The 27,947-nt window shown below is 42.6% G+C and overlaps 1 protein-coding gene across 2 annotated transcripts in view; it reads right to left on the bottom strand.

Annotated features, from left to right (window-relative positions):
• Positions 1-27,947, bottom strand: part of NGB (neuroglobin) — a 71,088-nt gene that overhangs the window by 24,323 nt on the left and 18,818 nt on the right. The gene's annotated exons all lie outside the window — the stretch shown is intronic.

Raw genomic sequence — 27,947 nt, 5'->3', positions numbered from 1 at the left:
AATTATCTGGTCCACGGGAATTGAGCCCAAGACCCGCTGAGGCAGGAACTGAACCCTGGTCCCGGGCCAGATCTCTGCATCAGGGTCTGCCGCTCTAACCATTGTGCCCCACTTCTCCACTTGAGACAACGCTATCTAGTAACCTTGACCTTCGTCCTTGGGCTCCACAGATATTCAAAATTTGTGGTATACCACAGACATTCAGGCAGATTCCACAAGAACCATCACAGGCTCTGTGACTGCAAAAGAAAGAGTTTTAGTGTACTGAAAGTACTTGATGAGTCAGAAAAGTGCAGTTTGCGACTTGTTCAGAATCATAATGAGAAAGAAGTGCAAAACGGGAACATCCTCTTCAATGCAATTCATAATGGAATGCACCAATGATCTGTGTCTGCAAACACTGAACAGATTCTGATGCCTAACATGGAGTAGAATCTCAGTCACAAAGTGCAAGAAGTCCTGCAGGACAGCTTCACTCTGTGGATGGTGGCCCCTTGCTTCAGGAGAAGCAAACAGTGGTCGAGGAGACCATTTCATTCTCCCTCAGTATCATTCCCTTATTGCTGACATATTATTTAAAATCTGCAAGAAGTAAATATGAATAGAAGGATGGAAGTTGTCACTTGCAGGCATCCCTTCCTCCATTCGCAGTAATTCACAAGAGGCGCTAAATACCCCCTCCTCATACATAATGCGAGACAGGAATTTTTGCGACCTCCTGCAAATGGACATTTTGAGATGCAACTGAATAGCACTTTAATCATATTGCAAACCGACGCGTAGGTCGCAATTTCGTGATTCAGACAGTGGGCGAAAACACCAGCTGACCTGCGGACTGGGCTTTGTTCAACAGCACCCTTACTCCCAAGTGCTGTCCAAGGTGTTCCATCTCATATAGTTCTTTGAAACATTAGTTACCAAACAACTGTGATCACAGTAGATAAGATTTTCTAAATCTGATCCTAATTCATCCAGAATTGTCATCATAATATGGAAAGCCACAATTAAAACTCCCCAACAACATTTCATCGCATTTTTGGGTTTTCACTTCTTTCTCATGCCTCATCATTATACATCGAATGAATCAACAATATCTATTTAATTCAGCAATGTAAGAGGGGAACTGAGTGTGGGATAATTGTGGACGCGCTACGTGAATAAAATAGGTATTGTTGATTCATTCGATATATAATGATGAGGCTTGAGAAAGAGTTGAAAAACCAAAAGATCGATTAGATGTGTTTGGGGTATTTGAAATGTGGTCTTTCGTGATGACATTTGCGGATGTATGAATATTTATGTATGTATACATTTTTTATGTAATGGTATATTACATTATATATTTTCTCATGCTTCAGTTTGTGTACATTTCCACAGCATGCATAGCGTTTTTAGTTGAGTACAACAGTAGATAATATACAAACTAGGGGAATCCTTACTGTTATTTGTATGCAAGCACATACCATGGTGTGTTAGTGTGATTGGATGCGCTGCTGTGAACCTGTTTGTGGGTGATGTGTTTTTTTGTGTATGTGGAAGGTGAGACATTTGTGCTTTTAAGTCTGTCTATGATGAGTGATGGTATATTTCCGAGGTCCTGTGTGTTTTTCTACAATGATGTGCATGCCTGTGTGAAGTAGCATGGTGTATCTGATGTGTGATGGCATGTCTTGTTGTGTATGTATGAATGTGTAATGGTATGTGTTTTAATGTTTATGAGGTAGGTGTGTAATGCTGTATGTGACAGCGTGTTGGCGTGTGTGTTAGAGACAGTAAATTGATGTATTTGTGTGATGGTCTGTATACTGATCTCATGCATGTCTCAGGATCTGTTAGGGTATGTGAGTGTGTGTACTGGTGTGCGAGTGAGCTGCACAACTCTGTATCTTTGTGTTGTGTGTGTAGTGATATGCAATTTTTCCTGTGGAATCAGGTGTGTTTGTGTCATGGTATGTATTGGGTGGAATCTTGTATGTTTATATGTCATGTTTGTCACAGGGGGATAATATCTGTTACTGCATGCGTTGGTATGATCAAGTATGTGCATGTTTGTCTGGTGTGCTCTACACCTAATTTCGAGCCGGTGTAAGCCAGGGCTCTGCTCATGAATACATTTAAAACACTAGGGAACTTATTCACAAAAAAAGTGTTAAACCTACGATCAGAAATTTACATCAATTTACAAATGTAGATGTATAACTTTCTGGAATTCCCAAACATTTCCAGGAATCCATACAGAAAGCTCCGCCTGATGAAGGTTTCCATTCAGAAGCCATGTAATTTTCCAAATGGTATCCCAGTCCTGTGGGATGGTGTTAACCGTAGCAGAGAATCCTGCACAGGTGAAAAAGGATCTCCTGTGCAAATGCACAGTTTGTTGTTTCTTTTTGCTTCTGTGAAAAATATTTGTCCCTGTGGGAAAACCTCTTCTCTTAAGTATCTGCCAAATCTGAGGTTTTTCTTTCCACTACCCACTCTGGAGATTAAATGTAAACAAAAACTGTGCTTGATCCAATCCTTTCCAAACTGGAAAGAAGAATGTCAGGTGTTTGTGAATGTCCACAAACCTAACTGGTCATGCAGGTTCCCAAACTACCATGACTAACCATCCCTTCGAATGCCCAGCAATACCCACGTTCCCATCCCCTTAGTAGGATGTATGGGTGCGGAAAACTCTAGATTTGTGCCTGCCGGGAATCACCTTGTGCATTACTGGCAGATGCGAGTATGGTAAATTTGCTTGTAAAGTTATGTTTATGATCGAGTTTTCCTTTTTGCAGATCGTGCAACTGCCAAATAATTGTGCATTTTCACGATACCACATTTAGTGGTATCACTGAATGTGGGAGAAATGTGCACATTTTCATTTCAACACTGGAACTGCTCCAGTGCCACAAGGGCGGGATTGCTTCAGTTCACAAGACCTTACCTTGTAGGCATTGACACACCCTAAGGAGGTGGAGTCACTGGTCACCTACTGTTGGCTGTTTTGTGCCAAGGTTGGCTAGGCCAGTGTTGTTTCTGGTGTGTCACTATCTGCACCTCTCAGCAATGTGTCCACAGCTGGATGGTCTGGTAGTGGTGAGGGCAAATTTAGATAAAGTGCCCTAGTTGAAACAAACACGAGCTTACAACTTGATCCAGGTAAGGAAAGTAACCTACTCAGTAATGTTTTAATATAAATGCTTGACTACAAAACACAAAGGAAAACAACACTAGACAAGTTACTCATAACAGAAATGGAACAAGTCAGATTCAACCCATCTCTGGATCATCTTAAAAGAAATGATAACGTATAAGTATGTGTTAGTGTTTCTATAGTGCTGCACAAACATCGCTGGAGCTCCTTTGAGCCGTGAACACAGCAATATGGTTAACATAAGAACTATATCAGAGGAAGGGACTGAATCACTCTTTCTTTCCCTCTTATTTATTTATTTAGAGAAAGAAAAAGACAAAAAGCGAGAAAAAGAGAAACAAAGATGTTGCTCCCGCCAGCCTTCCCTCCCTTCCATGAGCAGCCACCTGTCTCTGTAACCTAGACCGCCAGTCCTGCTCTTTCACACACCCACCCACTCCCACCTGACATTCACTGCCCGTGATTCACCTGCCAACCTGCAAGTCTGGACTCCCGCCTCTATTGAAAACCTCCAACTCTGATGGCTGTTTTTAGGTCGAGCACAGCAGTGAGCAAGCAATGCTTTTCTGACGGGTTGGTATCTATTTGGGCTTTTAACCACGTCCACCTCGTACCCATCACTTTCACTCGTTCGTGAGCCTGCCGTTCAAAAATCCTTTGTTGACATTGGTAAATACTTTACGTTTGTCTCGCCTTGGGGCGGTTTTGTTACCGCCTTGGGGACCCACCCTGTTACATGGATAATTGCAGGTTTGCCTGCAAGCAAACTTCTTTTTCCTTTTGTGTCTCTCCTTTGCGCTCACGCTCATGGCGGTCGTGGCGCTTTTAATTGGCTTGCTTATGTGAACTGTTTTACTTTTCATTTTCATTTATGTGGAAAGAAAAGTCCAGTTAGGAATTTACAACACTAACTCGAGCAAAAGCGAGACCCATTACATTGCAAATGCATGTAATTGTTTTTTAACAGCTTGACACATATAGAACTTAACATAGTTCCAATAATGTAAAGCCGTGTTGTCTGTGTTCCCAATTTTCACATACTAAAAAAAACATCAAATAACACTTAGGAATACGGTGTCTGCAGTTGCAACAGGTTCTCTGCTGTTTTATGACATTTATGTGCTTATCAAATATATGATCATGCTTGCTAACACAAGATCTAAGGTTGAGGTGGCAGTTGTTCAAATGATTGTGGCTAAATAGTGATTGAACATTACAGGTATTCTCCAAATATCCAAGGCCTTGCTTTGTTGTCATCCTTGTCTGTTTAATCCTGTAAAGTATGTCTTACTCAAGAGTGAGGGGCCTAGCACTCTCTGGGGTCCACCTGTCGTGGCCCCTGCATGCTGCATGGAGGAGTGATACACTGAGGGGCTTCTCATCGGTTTTCTCCATAAATGTGGCTAAAACTGAGCCCTAAGTTGCGGTAGCTGTATCATCATCATCCCATGTCTCAACTGATTAGAGGTTGTAGCATTTTTGGTCGTCAGCCATTTTCAAGCGCCCTCCTGTGGGTGAGGATGTACAGTAAACAAGGAACTGCTTTGTCACAGTATCCCTTTTAGCCACTTTGAATTCCAGATCAATAAATCTACATTCCAATGTCTTCCAGTGCTTTCTTTTTTACTCTGCCCATCAGGCCGAGTTCACGTCTTTGGGGTGCATATGTTATGTCTTTTAATGAGTGTAGTGACCTCTTCTGTAAATGTATCCACGTACTGCTTCATAACTGGACAAACACAGCATATAAAAGAAGCCCGACCCACTTGACTTGCATTTTCTACAGGCATTTGGCACACCTAGGAATATTCTATGTAGTATGTGTGGGTGCTGTCCATATTCTCTCACAATGGGTCATTGCAATTTAGACATCCCCCATATAGCTTGGTACATCAGACAGACTCAGTCCGCACTGCATAAGAATCAAATTTAGCAAATCATGGGTTTGTGGTCCTGCAATATTGTGTTTTCGCTTTAGCCTGATGACATTAGTCAAAGAACCATACATTAAGAACAAACGGGCCAGAAAGAGATTTAATTGCCTACAGTGCTTTCAAAGATGTGTCATGTGACATCATCAAATAAGTCACCCAGCTTGCACATCCTCACCTCCGCACACAGGTTTGTATCAACACATCTCACTATATCTCTGCTCTTAGTGTAGTATCATAATGGCATCCTGGTGCATAGGCAGCATTGTATAAAGCTCACTTCTGTTACTGTTCCCCACAGAACCTAGCTGTCTGCATTAGGCCACTATGTTGCATAGCCTCACTGCACCCCGCAAACCCTGCTGCCTAAAACAATGTCCACCCCATCCTGCTAAGAGAGTTCTGCAAGAAAGGAGTCTCCTCAATGTTTTCAGTCTGCTACCCTTTGTAGTTGAAACAACAGATTATAAGTCTTAAAGAGACATATTTAGAAGAAAATGGCACAGCGCTGTCTTACGCCAAAATCAGAAGTTTTGAAATGCAGGGCTGTGCCGTAGTCACAAGAATACAGCATAGCCCTGCGTTTCCCCCTTCGCTGGTGCTAAATTAAGCAGCCTGTGCCAACGCAGGCATCCTTGCACTATAGTGCAAGGGTATCTGCATTGAGGGGAGTGATTGTTTATGTGTAGGAAGGCACATAAACAATCATCCTTGGCATTTTGCTTCTTCTGTGTGTTGCAGAATGCAGAACACATAGAAAAAGCAAAAAACGAGGAGGAATAAAAGCATTCCTCCTCATTTTGCCATACTAACGCCACCCCTGGGGTGGTTTTGGTTTTTGGCGCTGCCACCGATGTACGATTACTCATAAATCTGGGGGCCGATCAAAACAATTGGTGTTGCAATGGAATGCCCATTGCAACATCCATTGCACGCCCCTCTGACACAGAAATCTGCATTGGAAGGGCCCATATTCATAAGGAGGCGTAATGCCACAAAAAGTGGTGTTACACCTCCTTGTAAATATGGATATATAGCGCCACCAAAGCATCACAAAAAGTGACGCTCCGGTGGTGATAGTGCCTTGTAAATCTGGCAAAAAGTTCTAAATGCATGTGCCTCCCTCTGCTGTTGGTAGTTGTAGTTTTTTAAGAGCCACCCTATGTTACCACCTCCTTAAACTAAGTTTACCAATAGCCAATCAAGGGCTTTGGATATATTACGGGTTAGTATCACTTGGATATGTGCAAAGAAATATAGGTATTGCAGTAACACCCCGTTATAGAAGGTACCATCCCAACCATTGTTGATATGGGCAGTTACTTCAAGAATGCTATTAAATCTTAGGCTGTAGATATCTTTAAGTCATGTTGCCATGGTCCACCTTTGCATTTCTGTGATCTATCTGGATCATGAACTATCTACAAATTACGAATTCCCACCTGGGAGGCTGAGTGGGTACGTTAACTGACTCCAGCAGAGCTTGCAGACTGATGTCTATGATCTGGCAATGCACCAAAATCCATGGGTGGATGCGTGGGAACACTCACGCTCCACCCATGAAACGCCTCCCTGGGGCACAGTAATAAAAGCTAGCTACTTTTGCTGCCTTGCGTTACTCCAGATGTACCAAGCCACACAGGGCCATGCACAGTGGCTTTGCATGGCTTGGTAAATCTCATTCTAGGTCTGGCATCACCCTGCGTCCCCTTGCATGCTGTACAGGCAGTGAAAAACCTTTGATATAAGCCCCTGCCTGAAGTTGTTCTATGATTTTCGAAATTAGTCTCTAGGTCCTTGTCTCAGAGTAAACTGCCTGCACAGAATCCAACTCACATAAGAGGAGAGCGAAGGTTAATACAGTCCGTCACACATCCTCTGCAAACTTAATCATATAGCCAAAGATGTAATGTTCTGAATAGTTCTACACCTACTTTAAGGGATGAGAACTTCAGTGGTGGCTGGTGAATTTTAAAACTTGTAGGGCGGAAATTTGAGATATGACTTTAATGCACAAATTCATCATTGTCTTCCATTTCTGCAAGAAAAATTAAAACAGCAAAAGAGGTCACTCACATCAGATCACAATGCATCACTTCATTTGCAAGATCAACTCCCAGTTCCATTCCACATCTGTTAGTTAGATGAGCAAGATAGATGTAACATGTGCACTGAGAATAATATCTCATATTTCCTCTCCCCATCTCAGCATTTTATAGCTCTTGGAAGCAGAAGGCAATGCCAAACAGTCCCAAAGGTAGATCTTTATATGTTTCCTACTGTTTTGTAGACTGGATACCAATAAAGCAGATGCTCAACAAGTAGTGGTGGAAGACAGTGTAAATCATCAGGTTCAAACAGCTCTTTTTAAGCTAGAACTGGGCTGTAGTCTGACACCCGCAATTGATCCCAACAGTGCCCTGGTGAAGTGTAAATGGATGGTGCAGTCATACCTGCTGTACTTGTAGTGTGTGCCTCTGAACAGTACAGCATTGAAAGTACCATGTAATCCATGATCTGGTTGGCGCACGATCCCTTATTCTTGTCTTGTGATGTTCTGTGCTTTTACTAAATTTTAGGAATCTTTGAGCCATCAGGCTCTTGTTTGTCAAAAACACGCCACTCCGCCTTCCCTCCTCCAGCTTCTGCCTTTCCCAGTGGTGAGATGAAAGCATTTAGAAATCCAAAAACAGTGATGAAATACTGACTCATTGCCCGGTAAATAGATATGCTGCTGCTATTGGTTACAGAAACATAAGCTGTATTGTGAAGCAATATTAAAGGGATGAGAAATATTTGTTGTCCTGGTTTCCTTGAATTATACATGGTTTTAGGTGGTGTTCCTAAAGTTTGTGCATCCGATGCAGTGGCACTCGGGCAAGAGGCCCTAGGGGCGTGATGGGTCCACAGCATTGTCCAGCATAATCGGAGACTACAGAGAGAATAATGGTAATGCACATGTCTTGCAGTATGAGAAAACCATACATCTATATCTGGGACTGTTGAGTGCACTTATCCATACTTCTGTATCCCCTACAAAACCCCCAAAAAATCCTTTGGCCTCAACTCTGCCTTTAATCTTGTTACAACTATGGATGACAAATCGCTCATGGATGCCATTGATTCTGTGCAGCAGTGCCAGTGTGCATATCAAAAATAAAATTGCAGCCATTGCTGCATTGACAATATTGATGCACAAGGTTGAATTTCCCTCTAGTTATTGTTGTGGCATCAAATGCAAGAGAGAAAGGAATTACCCTCCCCCTGGAAATATTACAATTAAAAATTAATTAACACGGGGAATGTCTGCTCAGAAAGGCAGTATTAAACTCTGGGGCAAACCAATTGGAGTGGGTTGCTGTGGTACATCAAAATAGTGCAGCATACACACCTCATTTAGATAAGTGATAGGGAAGAGAGAGCCAAATTCCAGACTGCAGTAGGGCAGGACGTCAGGCGCCCAGAGACCTATCCCTTTGAAGCCCTCACAACCCCGGCACAGCATGAGGCTGCTCAAGTGGGCATTCCATGACCCACAGCCTCTTCAGACTGGGAACTCACCTTTGAGGTGCTAGAACTGGCAGAGACTCAGAGGGATCAACTCTGCCCTTTCCTTCACTTGTTCTGTCCGGTCAGGTCTGGAACATGTGAACTTAACTGTATGCCCTGAAAAACCTGCAGTAACTTTTCCTTTGAACCACGTTGTCTCCTCCCGCAGGCTCTGGTTCACTTATCAATAAGCAACAACAGCAGTTGCTGGGTTGCAAGAAGCAGGCAGAGCAGAGGTCACTGACACCACACCCACTTTAATGCTCTACCTCTCAAACAGCTCCACCCAGCTCTTTTGTTTAATGCAGTTGTGCAATTCTGCCCTGGGCCATTGATGTTAACGCCCAAAATTAAACCCCATACTTTACAATGATATGTACCACACCCACCACTATGACATTACTGCCTATTATTCCTGGGTGAGGGAGATCTCGCCCGACCAGTGGCAGTGAATGTGGAGGAGGCCATCTAACCCATTCCCCTCTCCCACCTCCCATAGACCACAGATTGAGCCCACTTTGTTTCCAAGCAGCAACTGCAATTTGTTATTTGTGTGCAGCTGCTCTGAGTTCTAGTCATCCTCTTTTTTGTCATCCAAAGTAGTTGGTCCACACCCCTCACGCTCATCAATGCTAGCCGCTCCTGGAGAATTTTATCATGTTGTTTTGTTGAATGAATGAGGATGAGATATTTTCCACTATAATCAGATCAAGTGTTATCCCCTTGAGATACATGGGTTTCAGAGAATGTTGGGTCAAGTTATTCTCAGTCAGGAATGAGAAAAGGGTTTGATAAAAATTGCCTTTTGTATCTTCCTAGTGGATCTTGAAATTGCCAAGAAATATATGGTGATGGTTGAGTATTATGGGGGTCATTAAGAGTTTGGCAGGCGGCAGAGACCGCCCGCCAAACACCTCAGGCCCTCAGACCCCCTGTGCAGCCTGAACCCCACCGGCCCTAATAGGACTTCACCACAGGGCCGGCGGGCAGAAAACAGTGTATCCGCCCACTGGCCCTGCGGTGAACCGGGCCGTAACATTGACACGGCTCCTAATGGAGCCGGCGCCAATGTGGCAGTGCAGCGGGAGCAGCAGCACCCGTGGCACATTCCACTGCCTGTAATTCGGGCAGTGGAATATGCGATGGGGCTGTGCACAGGAGCCCCTGCACTGCCCATGCCAAGTGCATGGGCAGTAAAGGGGCCCCCTGAGTCCCCCATTCCGCCAGCCTTTCCATGGCAGTTTGAACCACCATGGAAAGGCTGGCGGATGGGGACTCCTAATCCCCAGGACGCCACTGCAAGCAGCACTGCCCTGGACGATGAGTAACAACCGGGACTGCCAGGCTGCCGGCTTGTGGCAGCCTGGCGGTGCGGGTTGTCTGACCATGGCAGCTCCACCATGGTCATAATGTGGCGGTCCCGCCGACAAGCTGTTGGTGGTGGGGCCGCCACCACGAGTCTGGCGGTCATGCGACCATCAGACTCGTAATGACCACCTATGTGTTGTCATGGGATAAAGTAAAAAATTGGTTTCACAAATAAATATTTTGTTGTTTCATGTAGGGTGACAGATGATGTTGAATCAGAAGAATTTCTGGGCCTCTAATTTCAGGTCTACACTGAGGCACTGGGAAGTTGGGAGAGTGTCTGTTCCCACTTGTTTACATATAACCAATTTTCTGTGGATGATTGCAACTCTACCTCCAATTTTACTTTCCATCTCCCTGCATATGATAGCATACCGGGTGAAATATGGAATTCTTTGGCCGGTTGGGGGTTCTCATCGAGTTATGTTTCCATCAGTATCATAAGATCTAGAAGGGAGCCAGTGATCTCAGTTTTATGTTTGATGGCGGTTTGCAGATATGTAATAGACCTCGTAGATATTAAGAGGAGGCATATTTGTACTGTGTGGATATCAATGGGATTTCATCGTTCACAGTTTGGTAGGATACCTGTCTCTGGTAACTCCTATTCAAATCTGGATAGACTTAGGCTCACGTGTGGTGTTGCCCCCAACATTGTAGTGGAAGATGGTGTGTGGTTTCTTGAGCTCATGATAATCGTTCTTTTTTTGTGTGTTTTGATAGACTAGGAGTAGGGAGACAATGTCTTCAGGGTTGGGAGAAGAGGTCGCTCTCTGCGATCGAGGTAGGTGGGGGATACCAGTGTAGTAGATGATGCAAGATATTCTTCATTCTACAGTCTTATTTCTAGACATTTTCATGGCTAAGCACTTCATTTCTGTCACAGGTCGATTGGATAGGGTTGGAGAGGGTATCTATAGTAATGTATAATCAGAGAGTGGCAGAACAGTAACATCAGCATTGCATTTTTCATGGTGCACAAGGAAGGGTGAATTTTCTTTATGCTTATTAGGTGCAACTGATATATTATCGGAGTGGGTCTAACATCTCTTGGGTGTTTGCAAAAGTGAAAGTAAGGAGGGAGACTAGTATGCAGAAGTGAGTGCGTGATTTCAGGTTGTGAAAGTTAGTCCAAGTGAGGAAGGGATTTACACTGGTGGCAGACATGCTACTAGGATTTATGTGGAGATATAAAGGGAGTGAGAGATGTGGGGATTCAGGATAATTGGTTTTAGCTGAATGAATATGTTTAGAGTCCCAAGAGGAAGAGGTCTTGGAGGTGGTAGGTACCACCATACAGAGGGGTTGTGGCCTTCGGACGGCAGGTTCTACCTAGGGGTGGGGTAATCCAGCTGTTAAAATGAGTGGGATGAGAAATGGAGGGACAGTAGAGTGGAAGAAGAGGAGACGAAGAGATTAATGTGGCTTCTGTGTTTGTATAGTTGACGGAACTATTGGCAGCTGGGGCTGTATTACTTATAGGCACTTTGTTCCACTCTACACTACACCAGGTGCACACCACAACTAGTGTCATACTCAGCCATCCTTGTCAGGCCCACAGGGTCTACCTGAGGGGTGACATATGAATTAAAAAGGAATGCTTAGACCTGGCAAAACATTTATTTTGCCAGGTCAAAATGACAGTTTAAAACTGCACTACAGGCTGCACTGGCAAGCCTGAAGCATGTTCTATAGGGCTATTTTTTATATGAATACTTTATTAAATGTTCAAAGAAAAAACAGCATCAGACAATGAATCACATAAATACTATTACATATACTTAAAGTGTATATATTATACAAATGAGAAAAAAGGAAAAAAATACACATCAGTAATCATAAATGGATATAAAGAAACAAACAAAAAATAACATTTGAATGAGATGTTGCTTCTACATATATGTGATTAAACATTTTGTCAAAGTAGTTAGATATTGCAGTGCATGTTAATATTAGTACATATGTATATGTTTTCACACTTTGAAAAGTGTTAATCTGACAGTGTAACATGTAAACGTATTTAAAATGACCAAGTTTCAAGAAAAGGGCCCCAAATATAATCGAAATGTTGTAAATTATCATTCAATTTATAGATCATTTTCTCAAACTGAGCCACTTCAAACATGTCTTTCAACCAAGAATTAAGGGCCTCATTACACAGACCGCCAGCCCGTTGAGGACCCCGCTGGCCGAATAATCAACATTCCGCTGGGCCGGCTGGCAGAAACAGTGTTTCCGCCAGCATGCCCAACGGAATGCTGAGCCTGGACATTGCCAACTGCTCCACATGGAGCCGTCGTCTATGTAGCAGTGCGGCGGGGGCAGCAGCACCCGTCGCGCAAATCACTGCCCGTAAATCGGGCAGTGACATGCGCGACGGGGCTGTGCACGGGAGGCCCTGCACTGCCCATGCCAAGTGCATGGGCAGTGCAGGGGCCCCCATTCCGCCAGCCTTTTCCTGTTGGGGTGAACCGCAGGGAAAGGCTGGTGGACACAGGTTCTTTATCTGGTGGGCACCCTGTCGGATAAGGAACTCCGCCATCGTCAGGCTGCCTGGCGGCAGTAGCTTGACGGTGGCGGAGTTCCGCCTGTGGCCGTCCCACAATGAACATAATATGGCGGTCCGGACCTCCATGCTGGATGGCGGTAATTACTGCCACCGCCGGGATGGCGGCCCAGATCACCTATGTTCAGAATGACCACCTAAGTGTTTGAATAGTATCTGTCTTCCAGAAATGTAAGATATTAACTTTGGCTAAAGTAAGAACTGTAGAAAACCACTTAAAAGTATGAGTGGAAGTGGATGTCAAATCTGATATGTCACATAATAATGATAACTGAGGTGGGAAAGAGAGTTAAAAAGGTGAATAGTTCCTCAGGTAGTTTTAAACTTGGGACCAAAAAGGACACATTTTTGAACATTTCCATGATATATGTACTATATCACTTTCAGCTTTTTGGCATCTCCAACACTGGGAATTGGAACTGAGCTTAGCTGAGTACAGTTTAGCTGGAGACCAGTGCCAGCAGTGTAATATTTTAAAGTAATTACATTTGAGGCATGAGTCTCTAAGTCCTTTATTATAATTTTCCAGTAACATGGCCCAATCTTTATCTGAAAAAGTCATATTCAAATGGGAGGACCACCAGGATCTCAAATTGTTGGATGTTTCAGTAGAAAAGAGTGTTCAATTAAAATAGCATAAATACCTGAAACTGTTTCTTTGTAGTTCTTCCAAGTATGAATATATTGTGCAATTGGTGAGCGAGAGATCTTTTTTAAGTTTCAATCATGTTGGAAGTAAGGATAGAAATTAGTTGAGTATAATTATTTGATAGTGATGATGGAAGATTAAACTTCTCTTGTAAGTTTGCTAACTATTTTAGAGAATTTTGTTGTGTAAAAATATTGAAGACTGTATTTATTTTATGTTTGGCCCACACAAGCCATTTGAGTTCCTTCCCTATGAACATAATATCTGCATTATTTCGTAATGGGGCCTAAAGATGTATTTGGACATGAGTTTTTGTGATATTATGCACTTTCTGCCAGGCTAACTGAAAGGAGTAAATAATGGGATTGGAAGAAGTTGTTAAATGTGGATGTTTAGTAAAATAGCAAGAGCAGTATTGGTTTTAAGTAAGTACCTGTTCAATTGTAATCCAAAGTGGAATGTTCCTATAGATTGAAAGCATATAAACAGACAGAGCCAATTGCTGTGCTATTCCATAGCATTCTAAATGGGTAAGACACAAACCAACTTTCATTGAGGAGGAATGTAATTTGGGATCACTCAAAAGAGATCTATTACCACCCCATAGAAACCGAGAGATAATAGGAGACATTGTTTTGAAAAAGGATCGTGGTATGGGTAATGAAATCATTCAAAAAATAATATAGTTACAATTAGGAATCGTTTTCATTTTAATTATTTGTATTCTACCTGATCAATAATAGTATTTAAATTATCCATCCTCATATTGTTTAGACCAGGATTAAAAAATATCCCTACATATTTTAGTTTAAAATGCATCCATTTAAAAGGGAGATCACCAATAGAAGCAGTAGTAGTAATGCTAGTCATTGGTAAAATTTCACATTTAGACCAATTCATTTTCTAGCCTGAGGAGGATGAGAAAGTGGTTAGAAGTGTAATTAAAGAAGTGGCCAAAGATTTACAATGTGAAAGAAACACAAGAATATCATTTGCATAATAGAAGGCTTTAATTTCACCAGCAGCGGTCTCTATATCTTATATGCCTTTGCTTTGTTTTATAGTAATAGCTAATGGTTAAAGTGGAGACAATGGACAACCTTGTCTTGTACCACAATAAATATTGAAGTATGGGATGTAAAACCATTGCAGTAAAAGAAGCAGCAGGTTAATAGCACATGCTTTTAGTTAGGGTAATGAAGTCTTTTCCAAATCCCATCCTTTCCATGGTACGAAACAAAATGCCCCCATGCTACCCTATCAAATGCTTTTTTAAGGAAATGAGGATTTTCTCCTCTGTATCATTACGTAATTGCAATAATAAGTGTAAAATAGTAGGAAGGTGATTAGTGGATGAGCGACATGGAACAAAACCAACTTGAGAAGGATGGCGAGAGAAGTGATAACCAAACTAAGACAGGTAGCTAACATTTTGGCCAAAATTTTGGCATATGAATTTAATAATGAGATCGGTCTATAACTGGAACATTCTAAAGGATCTTTACCGCGTATGGGAATTACCATAATTCTGACACATAAAAAAACAGAAGATAAACATTTTAATTGTAGTGCTTAACTAAAGACAGATCTCAAAATTTGGACTGTATATTTTTTGGTAACTTTATAGAGTTAAATGGGAAATCCATCTTCCCCAGGAGCTTTAAAAGTAGCCGAACAATGGATAGCTTGTACTATCTCATCTGTTGTAATTTCTCCTTCTAAGCTTTCTCTTTGCTCTTGTGACAAGTTAGGAAGATTGAGTTATGTAAAAAAGCATCATCTTTTTGGTATATGCAATTTAAGAATATGTAAAGTGTTTCATCATAGTTCTGAAACTGTAACAAGATTTCTGAAGCGTAAGTAAGTAGGTCTTCTCCAGAATTCTTAATAGCGGGTATCATTCTGTAAGATTCTTGTTGGCACAGCTAATAAGCTAAGAGTCTCCCAGATTTTTCCCCACGTTCATAATGACACTGATAGATACAGAATAAGCATTTCTCAGCATGGGCTGTGTAGGGGTTATTGAGATTGAATTTTGCAGAGAGTAATTTTCTCACTAATTCTGGAGATTCTGTTTAGGAGTAAGTGGCTGTAAGAGTTGAAATTTCACTCTCAAGGTGTAATCTGATATAATGTAATTGCTATTTTAGAAGTGCAGAATCTTTCATTATTCAATCCCTTACAACAGCTTTACTTGTGCCCCATAGTGTATGTGCACCAGAAACCGAATTCTCATTATACTTTACAAATTGCTCAAGATGTAGGCATAATTGTATTATTTTCATGAGGGGTTTTGCAAGAAGAAAGGTCAAGTCTCCATGGGGGTTTCTGAGGTAGAGACAGACCTATATCTAAATAAATATCTATGAGATCATGATAGGATATACTGCAAGGGATTATGTTTGCATTTGTTATTAACTGTAATAATGAAAGAGAAATTAAAAAGAGTCAATTCTTGTTTGGATTGAGTACAAGCAAGATGTGAAAGTGTGTTCCCTTTCATCTGAGTGCAATAATTTCCATGGTTCCTGAAGCGTGTAGTTTTTTATAGAGTCATGTAGGATGTATCTGTCATTAGTATGACGAGTATCAGGTTTCCCTTATCTATCAATAAATGGGTAAATGGTAACATTCCAGTCTCCTTCTACAGGGAGTGCAGAATTATTAGGCAAGTTGTATTTTTGAGGATTAATTTTATTATTGAACAACAACCATGTTCTCAATGAACCCAAAAAACTCATTAATATCAAAGCTGAATATTTTTGGAAGTAGTTTTTAGTTTGTTTTTAGTTTTAGCTATGTTAGGGGGATATCTGTGTGTGCAGGTGACTATTACTGTGCATAATTATTAGGCAACTTAACAAAAAAAATATATACCCATTTCAATTATTTATTATTACCAGTGAAACCAATATAACATCTCAACATTCACAAATATACATTTCTGACATTCAAAAACAAAACAAATACAAATCAGTGACCAATATAGCCACCTTTCTTTGCAAGGACACTCAAAAGCCTGCCATCCATGGATTCTGTCAGTGTTTTGATCTGTTCACCATCAACATTGCGTGCAGCAGCAACCACAGCCTCCCAGACACTGTTCAGAGAGGTGTACTGTTTTCCCTCCTTGTAAATCTCACATTTGATGATGGACCACAGGTTCTCAATGGGGTTCAGATCAGGTGAACAAGGAGGCCATGTCATTAGATTTCCTTCTTTTATACCCTTTCTTGCCAGCCACGCTGTGGAGTACTTGGACGCGTGTGATGGAGCATTGTCCTGCATGAAAACCATGTTTTTCTTGAAGGATGCAGACTTCTTCCTGTACCACTGCTTGAAGAAGGTGTCTTCCAGGAACTGGCAGTAGGACTGGGAGTTGAGCTTGACTCCATCCTCAACCCGAAAAGGCCCCACAAGCTCATCTTTGATGATACCAGCCCAAACCAGTACTCCACCTCCACCTTGCTGGCATCTGAGTCGGACTGGAGCTCTCTGCCCTTTACCAATCCAGCCACGGGCCCATCCATCTGGCCCATCAAGACTCACTCTCATTTCATCAGTCCATAAAACCTTAGAAAAATCAGTCTTGAGATATTTCTTGGCCCAGTCTTGACGTTTCAGCTTGTGTGTCTTGTTCAGTGGTGGTCGTCTTTCAGCCTTTCTTACCTTGGCCATGTCTCTGAGTATTGCACACCTTGTGCTTTTGGGCACTCCAGTGATGTTGCAGCTCTGAAATATGGCCAAACTGGTGGCAAGTGGCATCGTGACAGCTGCACGCTTGACTTTTCTCTGTTCATGGGCAGTTATTTTGCGCCTTGGTTTTTCCACACGCTTCTTGCGACCCTGTTGACTATTTTGAATGAAACGCTTGATTGTTCGATGATCACGCTTCAGAAGCTTTGCAATTGTAAGAGTGCTGCATCCCTCTGCAAGATATCTCACTATTTTTGACTTTTCTGAGCCTGTCAAGTCCTTCTTTTGACCCATTTTGCCAAAGGAAAGGAAGTTGCCTAATAATTATGCACACCTGATATAGGGTGTTGATGTCATTAGACCACACCCCTTCTCATTACAGAGATGCACATCACCTAATATGCTTAATTGGTAGTAGGCTTTCGAGCCTATACAGCTTGGAGTAAGACAACATGCATAAAGAGGATGATGTGGTCAAAATACTCATTTGCCTAATAATTCTGCACTCCCTGTATTAATACCTGCGGAAATTTAAAAAATAATGATAATCTACTAAATTGGGAAATTAAGATAGTTTTAGAATCAGTGGGTGCATATATTGATCCCACAATCAAGAAAGTGTTGCTGATACATATTTTAACAAAGATGTATCTTCCCTCTAGAACACCCAAGTTTATAAAATCCTGTAAGGTAGATGTTTATTAAAAAAGAATAGCAACACCACACATTCTTAGAGGAGTGGAATCAATAGATGTTGTATTAGAAGTGATGCATGCACATGTAACATGACCAACCCAATCTTCTTTCAATGTATCACTTTCTATTGCAGTAAGATGGGTTTCTTGTAATAATGCAATAGCAGGTTTGTTTTGGGCAAAATAAGTGTTTCTCTCCTTGATAAAATGTGTACATTTACATTTAAAGATACAATTTTAGTGGTTTCATGTGAGAGGTTTGCTTGAGGTAGTTAATGTGCAGCAAAGAGGAAAGAAAAACAATACTACAAATATAAAAGGAAAAGAGGAAATGTAGAAAAAAGAGGAAAAAGCAGAGTTATAGAACCTGAAAACAAAATAGATCAGGTAATGAATGTGAGGCTGTATAAGACAAGAAAGGGAATATACACATAGAAAAGAGTAGTGATAAAAAAGGTTAGAATCTGATAGTAAAGTATAATACAATTAAGAAAGAAAAGAGAAATGTATCACAAAAAAGATATCTAATTGAATATGGGATTAACAAAAACTTGGAATACTAACAACAAATAATAATATGTCCAGCAAGTGATAAGTGATAAGTGATAAGACAACAATGTACTCTTTCATAAAACTTTAAAATGAGGGTGTGCATAAAGGACGTCACAGAGTGAGGGGGGAAGTGAGACCATCTGTACAAAAAGGAAAGGAAAAACAAATAAATCTAAATACCGCTAGCATCATCAAAATAGATGTGTATAAGTGAGCAAAATATAACTGAATAAAAAGGATACATTCTAAATAACATAGTCAAACAAAATAATGTTTTTTCCATAAAAACTGGATTGATGGGGTTCATTTTCATTGGTGATCTAGATTTATCTCTAGGTTGCCAATTTTTTCAAGCTTAAAATTTACCACCATGATACCAGTTAGGTATAACAGCTTCCCATCTCCCTCGATCATCTGAGTCTGAGGCAGAAGTATTAGCTGGGTCTCGTGCAGGTGGTGGAGAAGTCATGTGTTCCATTTCGAACTCATTTTCATTCAAGACATTTAAAAAGGATTCTAAGTCATATTCTTCTTGAAATGTTACATTCATGATCGACAGTTCTAGAAGTCAATTTTTAATGTCCTGTTTTTTCAGTCTAGGACAGAATGCTAAAAATTGCTTTCTCTTGAGACTTGTGGTGCCGACAATTCTGCAGTGATTATAATCTGGGATATTTTGTATCTAAAAGGACCATGTTTCCTTGCTTCTGTGATGATTTGATGAGCATGTTGATATCGTAGCAACAGGCTAAGATAGGACAAGGTTGTGTAGTGCGATTGGAGGTTCTTATATGCACACGGTTAGCACATATGAATTTGAGTTGAAGTGTAAAGGTGATATTCATTAGAGTGGGAATTAGGTTATTTAAAAATTGTATGATATAGTCTTTTTTATAATTGTTCGGGAAGACCAATGACTCTGATGTGAGCCTCTAAATCGATTGTTTTTTGTTGTAAATACCAGATGTCTTTTCAATTATCAGGAATTTTCTCAAGACGAGTTTCAACTTCCATGAGGCGATAAAGTTGCACACAAGCTTGAAACTGATTAACTTCCCTTTTTAAACCTTGTAATTCCAAAGAGTTTGTCGATACTGCTGTATTTACAGATGAAATTGAAGTTTTTATTGTCCAGCAGTTCCTTGAGTAAAGTATCCTTTGCTGATGCTGGGATATCAAGCGAACTTGCCATTGTGTTCAAAGGATTGTTACTAGCAGGATTTGACATTAAAGCCTTACTGTATGATAAATGTCTGATCTGCCTAAATTTCAACATGAAAATAGCAGCAGACAAGGGAGTAAATAAACCTTGAGTATATGCCCCATTTTGAGTATATGGCCAATAGCAAAATAAATGAGAGCCCCAAACTAGATATCCAGCAGAACCTAAATGAAGTGTATGTTTCAAAGAATTAACTTCTCATTTCAAATTGTAAGTTCTTGAAGACGCCAAAGGATAATCCTTACTATATAAACTTTTATCCACTTTGATCAGGTCTTATAACAAAGTAGTGGTTAAACATGACTTTGATTAAAAAAAATTTTTTTAAAAAATGCAGCTGACAAGCAGTGCAGACCAATCCTTATTCCATTACTGATGAAGAGGAAATTTCAACAAAATATACTTTTCCAGCTGATTAAGGTTGGCAAGATCTTAAATAAGAGTAAGGCATCGGTCAATAACAAACTATTACGGGGGAGTAAGTCACAATTTGTCCCATGCAAAATGCCAAAATGAAAGAATTACAATATTTTGTAAAATAGCTCATACCCAGATAGTTAATCTTTTTGTATTACCATTTATGTTAAATCTGTGCAATAGACAATCTAACGCAGAGGTTTCGAGTAGGGTTGTTAGCAATGTGAAGATTTCATGGAATCACAGTAAAATATGCATCTTTAAGCAGAAAAAATATTCATGGTGCTTTCTCTGAACTTAAAGATGGAGGAATCCAATAAAGCGTGTAAGTTAAAGCCAAAAATAAAAGTACTGATGAATACTATGAAAGGGATTTTCTCTCCCCTGTACCAGTGATGAATGGTCACCATTTTCTAAGACCTCAGTCTGTCTAATTCCAAAGCTTCCAGGGTTTGTGGTGACTGACACGATCATGGGTGAGAGAAAAACTTGTCACAGGTGCTCCATTAATTCTGTTAAAAGGATCCGGTGTCGGTGTGAGATGAGGCACAGTAGGAAGAATTAGATGTTCTATGGGCTCACCCTTGCTCGTGGAGCTCTAATAAAAAGGAACCATCTTCTGCGGTGTTAAGTTTCACCCTCACCAAGTGGGCGAGGTTCGTGGTGACTGAGGCAGTCGTGGATGGGAATACAACTCTTTACAGGTGCTCAATTGATTCCGGTGAAAGGATCAGGTGTCTGTGTGAGATGAGGCAGAGTGTGAAAGGAGTAGATGGTCTGTGGTCTCATCCTCAGAGCTCTAACAAAGAGCAACCATCTTCTGTGGCATCAATCTCCACCCCTTAAAGGGTTACTTTAGTGGGTTGCAAAATGATTGCTTTAGGCCCACTAGAATCATTTAATTTACTGGCCTTGGGTACATGTAATACCATATACTAGGAGCTAAAAAGTAAAGTAAATGTGGCAATAATGTGTAGGCCAATTTTACCAGGCTTTAGGGCAAAAGCACAAGCACTTTACTACTGGTTAGCAGTGGTAAAGTGCGCAGAGTCCTATTGACAACAAGAACAAATTCAGAAAACAGGAGAGTGAACGCAAAATGTTTGAGGGAATACCACACCATGGATATCAGGTCTAACACCCTGCATAATGGGATGAGAGAACAGTGAGTCTCCTATAATTCACAAATTTCCATTAGACATGGGGTAAATGGGGGAAATGGGGCCCCACTGAAAGATTTAGGGCCCCTTTCACTGAAAGGGCATGCATTACATCCCTGTAGAACAAGCACTATATTGCAATAAATTTGCTGTTCAGACTGCAGGCGCAAACTTGTTACTGCCCTCTAAGGAGCACATTTGGGAACAGTGAACCTGTTATTTGAAGCAACAGGCCTGCCTTTAACTTGGGATCGGAGGCATGACCTCAGTATAAAGGCAGCAAGGATCTGCCAGGAGGTGGGTGCACTGCATTATTGCCAGGGACGTTGCTTCAGTAGGGGTGTTTGGGGTGTTACACTCCCCTAATAAATGCTTTTTCTAATGAATAGTTTGTTACAGTTGCTTTCAGTCGGGTCTGGTGAGGTGTCTGTCGGATCTCACACTTACAAAAATACACACACTCTCTTACCTCTGTTTTGAAAGCCTCAAAATGTTCATTATTTTACAAAAAATTGTGTTTCTTTCGCTTAGTACTTCTACCAATCCGCATACCTCTCCCTTTTCACTGCTCCTCAACCCCTTCTGTGCCCAGGACGTAATGGTTATGTCCTGAGGCACAGTGCTCGTGTGCCCAGGACGTAACCATTACGTCCTGTGCACAGAGCCCAGAGGGAGCGCTAGCGCTCCCTCTGTGGGGTTCCCCTCCACCCCCCCAAGGCAGGGATGGAAGGGGAAGACCCCCACCCCCCCTGTGACATCAGCACGCGATCGCACGCAGATTGTCACAGAGGGCAATCGGAAGAGAAATGCAAAGCGTTTCTCTTCCGATCACGTGGGGGAGGCCAGCGAGGCTTCAAAGGGAAGAAAAGGAATTTCCTTCCCTTTGAAGTCTCTCTCTGCGTTTCAAAGCAAATGAAACTGGCATGAGGGGAGCGACCCCTTGGGCAAGGGTCGCTCCCAGGGGGGGCATTTTTTTTAAGGCCTTTTCTGCCCCCGGGGGGGGGGGCAGAAACCTCTAGGCACCAGGGATAATTTTTTTTTTTTTTTTGTTTATTTTAGAGGTCGGGAGAGACCCCTTAGGCAAGGGTCGCTCCCATAGGGGGCAAATTATATTTAGGCCATTTCTGCAGATTGCCCTATTTTTATGAGGCCAATCTGCCCCCAAAGGGGACAGAAACCACTAGGCACCAGGGATCTTTTTTTTTTTGCGCCGTCACTCAAGGGGAGCGACCCCGTAGGCAAGGGTCGCTCCCCCAGGGGATGGGGGGGCAAATTTATTTTAGGCCATTTCTGCCCCCCCCCCCCCCGGGGGCAGATCGGCCTATTGTTATTAGGCCGATCTGCCCCTAGGGGGGGTAGAAACCTCTAGGCGCCAGGGCAAAAAACAAATTTGTGTTTTTTTTTTTTTGTTTTTTTGTTTTTTTAGAGATGGGGAGCGACCCACTTGGCAAGGGTTGCTCCCCTGGTGGGGAAATTATATTTAGACCATTTCTGCCCCCCCTCAGGGGCAGATCGGCCGATTTTAGGACCAGTAGGCACCGGGTATCTTTTTTTTTTGCGCCAATGTCACGCAAGGGGAGCGACCCCGTAGGCAAGGGTCGCTCCCCGGAGGGGTGGGGGAGGCAGGGGCGCAAATTTATATTAGGCCATTTGTGCCCCCCCGGGGGCAGAAACCTCTAGGCGCCATGGCTAATTTTTTTGGGTGTTTTTTTTGTTTGTTTGTTTTTTTTAGAAATGGAGAGCGACCCATTAGGCAAGGGTCGCTCCCCTGGGGGACAAATTGTATTTAGACCATTTCTGCCCCCCTCAGGGGCAGATCGACCGATTTTAGGTCAATCCGCCCCCAAGGGGGGCAGAAACCACTAGGGACCGGGGATCTTTTTTTTTGCGCCAATGTCACGCAGGGGGAGCGACCCCGTAGGCAAGGGTCGCTGCCCCTGGGGATTGGGTGGGCAAATTTATTTTAGGCCATTTCTGCCCCCTCCTGGGGCCGGCTGAGCTAGAGGCCAAAATCCACAGATAGGCACTTTGCAAAAAACACCTCTGTTTTCTGTGAAAAAATGTGATGTGTCCACGTTGTGTTTTGGGCCATTTCCTTTTGTGGGGGCTAGGCCTACCCACACAAGTGAGGTTCCATTTTTATCGGGAGACTTGGGGGAACACTGGGTGGAAAGAAATTTGTGGCTCCTCTCAGATTCCAGAACTTTCTGTCACCGAAATGAGAAGAAAAAGTGTTTTTTTGGCAACATTCTGAGGTTTGCAAAGGATTCTGGGTAACAGAACCTGGTCAGAGCCCCACAATTCACCCCATCTTGGATTCCCATAGGTTTCTAGTTTTCAAAAATGTGCTGGTTTGCTAGGTTTCCCCAGGTGCCGGCTGAGCTAGAGGCCAAAATCCACAGGTAGGCACTGTTTTCTGTGAGAAAATGTGATGTGTCCACGTTGTGTTTTGGGCCATTTCCTTTCGTGGGCGCTAGTCCTACCCACACAAGTGAGGTACCATTTTTATCGGGAGACTTGGGGGAACACTGGGGGAATTTGTGGCTCCTCTCAGATTCCAGAACTTTCTGTCACCGAAATGAGAGGAAAAAGTGTTTTTTGGTCAAATTGTGAGGTTTGCAAAGGTTTCTGGGTAACAGAACCTGGTCAGAGCCCCACAAGTCACCCCATCTTGGATTCCCCTAGGTGTCTAGTTTTCGAAAATGCACTGGTTTGCTAGGTTTCCCCAGGTGCCGGCTGAGCTAGAGGCCAAAATCCACAGGTAGGCACTTTGTAAAAAACACCTCTTTTCTGTGAAAAAATGTGATGTGTCCACCTTGTGTTTTGGGCCATTTCCTTTTGTGGGCGCTAGGCCTACCCACACAAGTGAGGTACCATTTTTATCGGGAGACTTGGGGGAACGCTGGGTAGAAGGAAATTTGTGGCTCCTCTCAGATTACAGAACTTTCTGTCACCGAAATGAGAGGAGAGAGTGTTTTTTTGGTCAAATTTTGAGGTTTGCAAAGGATTCTGGGTAACAAAACCTGGTCAGATCCCCAAAAGTCCCCCCATCTTGGATTCCCCTAGGTGTCTAGTTTTCAAAAATGCGCTGGTTTGCTAGGTTTCCCCAGGTGCCGGCTGAGTTAGCGGCCAAAATCCACAGGTAGGCACTTTGTAAAAAACACCTCTGTTTTCTGTGAAAAAATGTGATGTGTCCACATTGTGTTTTGGGCCATTTCCTTTCGTGGGAGCTAAGCCTACCCACACAAGTGAGGTACCATTTTTATCGGGAGACTTGGGGGAACGCTGGGTAGAAGGAAATTTGTGGCTCCCCTCAGATTCCAGAACTTTCTGTCACTGAAATGAGAGGAAAAATGTTTTTTTGGTTAAAATTTTGAGGTTTGCAAAGGATTCTGGGTAACAAAACCTGGTCAGATCTTCACAAGCCACCCCATCTTGGATTCCCCTAGGTGTCTCGTTTTCAAAAATGTGCTGGTTTGCTAGGTTTCCCCAGGTGCTGACTGAGCTAGAGGCCAAAATCCACTGGTTGGCACTTTTCAAAAAACACCTCTGTTTTCTGTGAAAAAATGTGATGTGTCCACATTGTGTTTTGAGCCATTTCCTTTCGTGGGCACTAGGCCTACCCACAAAAGTGAGGTACTATTTTTATCGGGAGACTTCGGGGAACAAAGAATAGCAAAACAAGTGTTATTGCCCCTTGTCTTTCTCTACATTTTTTCCTTCTAAATGTAAGGCAGTGTGTAAAAAAGACGTCTATTTGAGAAATGCCCTGTAATTCACATGCTAGTATGGGCACCCCGGAAATCAGAGATGTGCACATAACCACTGCTTCTCAACACCTTATCTTGTGGCCAATTTGGAAATACAAAGGTTTTCTTGATACCTATTTTTCACTTTTTATATTTCAGCAAATGAATTGTTGTATACCCGGTATAGAATAAAAACCCATTGCAAGGTGCAGCTCATTTATTAGCTCTGGGTACCTGAGTTCTTGATGAACCTACAAGCCCTAAATATCCCCGCAACCAGAAGAGTTCAGCTGACGTAACGGTATATTGCTTTCAAAAATCTGACATCGCAGTAAAAAGTTACAGAGTAAAACGTGGAGAAAAATGGCTGTTTTCTTCACCTCAATTTCAATATTTTTTTATTTCAGCTGTTATTTTCTGTAGGAAACACTTGTAGGATCTACACAAATGACCCCTTGCTGAATTCAGAATTTTGTCTACTTTTCAGAAATGTTTAGCTGTCTGGGATCCAGCATTGGTTTCTCACCCATTTTGGTCACTAATTGGAAGGAGGCTGAAGGCACAAAAAGTAGTAAAAATAGGGTATGTCCCAGTAAAATGTCAGAATTGTATTGAAAAATTGGGTTTTCCAATTCAAGTCTGCCTGTTCCTGAAAGCTGGGAAGATGGTGATCTTGCCACCGCAAACCCTTTGAAGGTGCCATTTTCATGGAAAAAACCACGAGCTGCCTTCTGCAGCCCTTTTTTCCCATTTTTTTGTAAAAAAATTAATTTTCACTGTATTTTGGCTAATTTCTTGGTCTCCTTCAGGGGAACCCACAAAGTCTGGGCACCTCTAGAATCCCCAAGATGTTGGAAAAAAAGGACGCAAATTTGGTGGGGTAGCTTATGTGAACAAAAGGTTATGAGGGCCTAAGCGCGAACTGCCCCAAATAGCCAAAAAAAGGCTCGGCACAGGAGGGGGAAAAGGCCCGGCAGCGAAGGGGTTAAGCCCTCCTCATGTCATAATGTATTTTAACATCATATGCCAGTGTGTTTGTCGGGAAATCGGAATCTCACTTTACTGACTTAGCTATACCCCTGATTATTAGACCCACCAGCATGGGGATGCCTCGCACCTCTGTCCTTTGAAATTCTCTCCATAGCAGTGGACTCATGGGGCAATTTATTGTGCTCTGTGTGGTGCACAATCAGTACACATCCCGAAAGCTCCCTTGCCTCTGCTCTTGAATCTCTAATACAGCACAAGAACAAAGTGTTCACTGATTGGCATAGGGCCACAACCCCATGAAAATGAAGTAATGCCCCTCATGATTGTGCTGCCACAAACTGAGAGTGCACAACTCTTAAAAAAAAGAAGGGCTTGTACAAACATGTGCAGTCCTTCTATAATACCAAAGTGCTCGGCAAGCAAAAGAAGCATGTGCAAACACTTGTATCCTCTGGGCAGTCTCTGTAATACAGACCCTATTTTCACAATTCCTTGGAGCCTCTGCCTGTGGTAGCAAGTGCCAAATGAAAACTAAGTATTAAAAGTAGTAAATCATGTTTATTGCACTTTATGTGACTAGAACGTAAGGTTCTTCTCTTTGATTGATTTTTTTCTGTTTTGTTTGTAAATGAGGTCTCTCATAAATGCTTTCACTACGGGTCCAAGCTTTGGCACTGAATCTTGCCATGTTCGACTTCCTAGATAGAAAGGTAGAATGTTAGAAGACCCATCTGTTTCAATTGCTCTCTTCCTCCCCTCTGTTGCCCTGTGGGCTTCACATCTAGAGCAGGCTTCTCTAACAAGTAGCTCATGAGCTACTGGTAGCTCTCCAGCTACTTAGAAGTAGCTCTCCAGTGTGCTCTCAGCCTACTAAATTAGAAGCTTTTGTTTGGTTGAAGTATTCTATGTCTACCAAATTTGAAACTGTGTATTCAAGACAAAAAAATATATTTTCAGAACTCATAATTTCCAAAACATATTTAAAGCTGATATATCTTGCGGTGTTGGGCAGACATATTACTAATATCGTTACTTCGGTGCAATGAGCATTGCAGCTGTGGCTGTTATGTAATATTCATGTAGCGGCGTTCCAAATCGGCAAAGCCTTTCTTAAATTTGTGTTGGTAATCCTACACTGCTGAAATCACTCACTAAGGTATTCTTGTGTGATGGGATCATTATTACCACAATTTTAATATTAGTAGATCGGGGTAATTTTAATTGAACATTGTTAGAAATTAGGTCTCTAGTTGGCAGTCGGTTTGCACCCTGTCCAAGTAGGGACCCTCACTCTAGTCAGGATAAGGGAGATACCCGCTCAGATAACCCCTGCTCACCCCCTTGGTAACTTGGCACGAGCTGTTAGGCTTACCTCAGAAGCAATGTGTAAAGCATTTGCACATAACACACAGTAATAAGTGAAAACACTACAAAAGGACACCACACCAGTTTTAGAAAAATAGCCAATATTTATCTATATAAAACAAGACCAAATACAATAAAAAATCCAACATACAGTAATAAAAATATGAATGTTGCAAGATGTACTTAACAATACAGTTCCTTGAAGTCAATAACTCCACCTGGGGCTATCACGGCGTCGTGAACAACAAAACCACAAGTTCGGGCTGGCCTCGGCGTCGCAGGCCAGCTGCGGTGTCGGGAAGAGCCACAAACAGTACCTTGGATTCGCAGCGTTGTTGGTGTTGGTTCCGGAGTCGGTGCAGGAGTCGTCGGGCCCTTGAAGTCACGCACCTCGAGGATCGAACTCCGGGCTGATGAAATCAGGTGCGTTGGCGGGGATGGCATCGGGGCTGCGGTGCAAAGCGGGACGATGCGACGTGCGGTGCCCACAGGCTACGGTGCAGGCAACGGCTCGGTGACGGCATCCAGCGACGTCGGTGAGACCAGGGCTGCGGTGTGAAGTGGGGCGGTGCAATGTGCGGTGTCCACAGGTCATGGTGCAGGCAGCGGCGTCGTTGTTGCGGAAGCGCTGTCGTCTGTAGGCCCAAGCCAGCGGTGCGGGACGGGACAGTGCTTCATGACCCTCACGAGCAGTGTCCACAGGCCACGGTGCAGGCAACGATGCCTGGTGACGACACTGGAGCCGATGGTGCTGGCGTCGGTGGACCGGGGCTGCGGGGCAGGACGGTGCTTCGTGCTCCTCACGAGCGGTGTCCACAGGCCACGGTGCAGGCAGCGGCACCGGTGTCAGCAGGAGCGACGTCGTCAGGGATGCCCAGGCTGCGGTGTGAGCAGGTGAC

Source organism: Pleurodeles waltl, chromosome 9 (genome assembly GCF_031143425.1).
Source record: "Pleurodeles waltl isolate 20211129_DDA chromosome 9, aPleWal1.hap1.20221129, whole genome shotgun sequence".
In the NCBI taxonomy this organism is placed as follows: Eukaryota; Metazoa; Chordata; class Amphibia; order Caudata; family Salamandridae; genus Pleurodeles; species Pleurodeles waltl.
Note: the sequence above shows the minus strand (reverse complement) of the source record. Positions and strands in the feature narration are given on the sequence as shown.